Source organism: Arachis ipaensis, chromosome B8 (assembly GCF_059453495.1).
Source record: "Arachis ipaensis isolate K30076 ecotype BB chromosome B8, ASM5945349v1, whole genome shotgun sequence".
Classification (NCBI taxonomy): Eukaryota; Viridiplantae; Streptophyta; class Magnoliopsida; order Fabales; family Fabaceae; genus Arachis; species Arachis ipaensis.
This window is the reverse complement of record NC_142443.1, coordinates 107,431,494-107,434,824: the sequence shown is the minus strand read 5'-3', so window position 1 is coordinate 107,434,824 and position 3,331 is coordinate 107,431,494. Positions and strand designations below refer to the sequence as shown.

The window sequence follows — 3,331 nt, the reverse complement described above, 5'->3', positions numbered from 1 at the left end:
GAACACATTGATCGTCATCTTTTCATTGTGTAATCTTAGGGTGAGATCTCCTTTTTGTACATCAATGACAGCTCCAGCAGTGGCCAAGAATGGCCTTCCCAGGATGATGAAAGCATTGGCTTCCTCCTGCATGTCCAGCACTACAAAGTCTGCTGGAAAGATAAAATCTCCCACTTTCACCAGCAAATCTTCTACGACGCCATGCGGGAACTTGAACGATCGGTCTGCCAATTGTAAGGCCATCTTTGTTGGTTTAGCTTCCTCAATCTTCATCTTTCTCATCATGGCTACCGACATCAAATTGATGCTGGCTCCCAAGTCACAAAGAGCCTTTTCCACTGTGATTTCCCCTATAATACAAGGGATCTGAAAACTCCCGGAATCCTTCAATTTCTGGGGTAGTTTGTGCTGAATGATAGCACTACATTCTTCGGTTAGTATCACAGTCTCATTGTTCTTCCAGCTTCTCTTCTTAGTCATGAGCTCCTTCAAGAACTTGGCATAGAGTGGCATTTGTTCTATTGCTTCAGCAAAGGGTATGTTGATTTGCAGTTTCTTGAAGATTTCCAAAAATCTCGAAAACTGATTGTCATCCCCTTTCTTCTTTAATTGCTGAGGGTATGGGACTCTTGGGGCATCTAGCTTTAGCACTCCTTCCCCTTTTTGTGAACTCAGATTAGGAACTTGAGCTCCATCCTGCTCTTCTTCCTCTTTATCTGATTCCTTTTCTTGTGGTTTCTGGGGGGTTTCCTTCAGTTCCTTCCCACTCCTAAGGGTGATAGCCTGGCACTCCTCCCTTCGTGTTAAGCTAGTCTTGCTATGAAGGTTGTGGCTTGGAATTTGCTTGAATAAGTAGCCAATTTGTGTCTCCAGTTTTTTGATGGCAGCATCCTGATTCTGCATATTGGACATCACCTCTTCTCGGAATGCTTTACTATCTTGAATCTCTTTGCCTATGCCTTCAAGTAGATTCTCAATCCTTGAGATTCTTTCATCAAATGATGATAGGTCAGGCTGAGGAGGGTTATTCTGGCCTTGATATGAATGTGGAGAGGTGTTGTTATGGGGGTGTTGATATAGTCTAGATGTGAAGTGTTGGGTGGCTGTATTGTTTGGATTTGGGCGTCTTTGATCAAGGCTTTGGTCTTGTTGATTTTCCCACCCAAAGTTCGGGTGGTTCCTCCATCCAGGGTTGTAGGTCTTGGAGTATGGATCATGGTTTTGCCTAGGTGAATTCCCAATGTAGTTGGCTTGCTCCTGACTACCCTCTGCTTCTTCATTCACTCCTTCTTGGGTTGTTGATGAAGTGGAGATTGCTGCTACTTGGTTCCTCTCCATCTTCTTGGTGAGGTCAGCTAGCTGCTGGGTAATGAGCTTGTTTTGGGCCAGCAGAGCATCTACATTGTTTAGCTCCATTACTCCTCTTGTGTTCCGTCGTTCGGAGGCATAGAAGTAGTCGTTCTCTGCTACTATTTCAATTACATCTATGGCCTCCTCAATGGTCTTCTTCTTGTTCAAAGATCCTCCGGATGAATGGTCTACTGCCTTCTTTGTCTCATAGGAAAGCCCTTCATAGAAAATGTGCAGCTGCACCCATTCATTGAACATATCTGGTGGGCATCTCCTTGTTAGGTCTTTAAACCTCTCCCATGCTTCATATAGAGTCTCACCATCTTGTTGCCTGAAAGTTTGGACCTCAGATCTCAGCCTATTGATTCATTGAGGAGGGTAAAATCTTGCTAAGAATTTGTTCACCACATCTTCCTAAGTTGTCAAGCTCTCCCTTGGGAAAGACTCCAGCCACTTGGCTGCCTTATCCTTGAGTGAGAATGGAAATAAGAGCAGTCTATAGGCGTCAGGATGAACACCATTAGACTTTACTGTGTCACATATTCTCAGGAAGGTGGTTAGATGTTGATTGGGGTCCTCTTGGACACTTCCTCCGAACAAACAGTTGTTCTGAACAAGGGTGATGAGCTGTGGTTTTAGTTCAAAATTGTTGGCATGGATGGTTGGCTTTTGAATGCTACTTTCACAGTTTCCTGGGTTTGGATTGATATAAGAGCCTAAAACTCTTCTATCCTCCCCAGCATGATTTGCTCGACCTCTTCCGCCATGGTTGTGAGCTTCTTCTTCACAATGGTTCTCCATGTTTTCTTCCATGTTTGGTTCAAAGTATTCCTCCTCTTCTTCAGCGCCAACTACACGTTTTTCTCTTGCCTCCCTTCTTAGTCTAAGGAAGGTTCTCTCAGGTTCAGAATCAAAGGAAGTTGAAGCCCCGCTTCTTCTCCCTGTCAAACAACCAACAAGTACAAGCAAAGAGACTAGGTGCAGAAAGTATATCTGTCAGAATTATTATTAGTGTGAGTGATGCAATATATCAAACAGTTAGTGGGTTAGTGAGATGAATGGTAAGTAACAAAGAAAAAGTGGGGGGAAGGGAAGAAATTAACTAAAACAGGAAGTAAATGACTCAAACAGAAAATTAAATCAAACAAAAATAAAATGCTCAATCTAGTTATCCTCCAATCAAATCATTGTTGATGCACAATCAATCCCCGGCAACGGCGCCATAAACTTGATGCACGGAAAACTTGTCTCGCAACAAATTTCCTTCGGCAAGTGTACCGAATTTGTCGTCAAGTAAAAACTCACAATAGAGTGAGGTCGAATCCCACAAGGATTGATTGATCAAGCAACTTTAATTAGAGGAATGTTCTAGTTGAGCGAATCCAGGATTTGAGTTTAGAATTGCAGAAAATAAAATGGCGGGAAGGTAAATGATAGAAAAAGTAAATGCTAGAATTAAAGAACTGAAAGTAAATGACTGAAGTAAATTACAGAATTGTGAATGGGAATGGGGGAATTGCTCATAAAAGTAAGTGACAGAAAATAAAGAGAATGGGTAAGATCAGAAATGGGGAGTTCATTGGGCTCAGGAGATGTTGCATTCTCCAGATCAATTTTATTTTCATCTCTTCCTCAATCAATGCACTCATTGATCTCCTTGGCAATCTTAAGTGATTGAATTACAATTTCTTGTAATTCAATCTCTCAAATCTTGATCAATAGCCAATTCCTTGGTCAATTGCTCATGAGAAGAGATGAAGTATGGTCACTGATTATACCACATGCATTTCCCAAATCAAGTGTTGAGAGGATTATAGTCACATATCCATCCAAACCCAATTTGGTCCAGCATAAGAAAGCATTTCTAGCTTGATCTCTTCATTCCTCTTTCAAGGTTCAGAAGAGATCCAAGTATAAATAGCTTCTTTTCCAAGATAACTACCCAATTGGATGAAGATCGAAAGCTTTCAAGTAAAATCAA

The 3,331-nt window shown here is 41.7% G+C and overlaps 1 non-coding gene across 1 annotated transcript; it reads left to right on the top strand.

Annotated features, from left to right (window-relative positions):
• The first annotated feature begins 1,603 nt into the window (after window positions 1–1,603).
• Window positions 1,604–1,710, top strand: LOC148549167 (small nucleolar RNA R71). The gene has a single exon (XR_015897615.1). It is a non-coding gene; the product is annotated as a small nucleolar RNA R71 (small nucleolar RNA).
• Window positions 1,711–3,331: the final 1,621 nt, after the last annotated feature.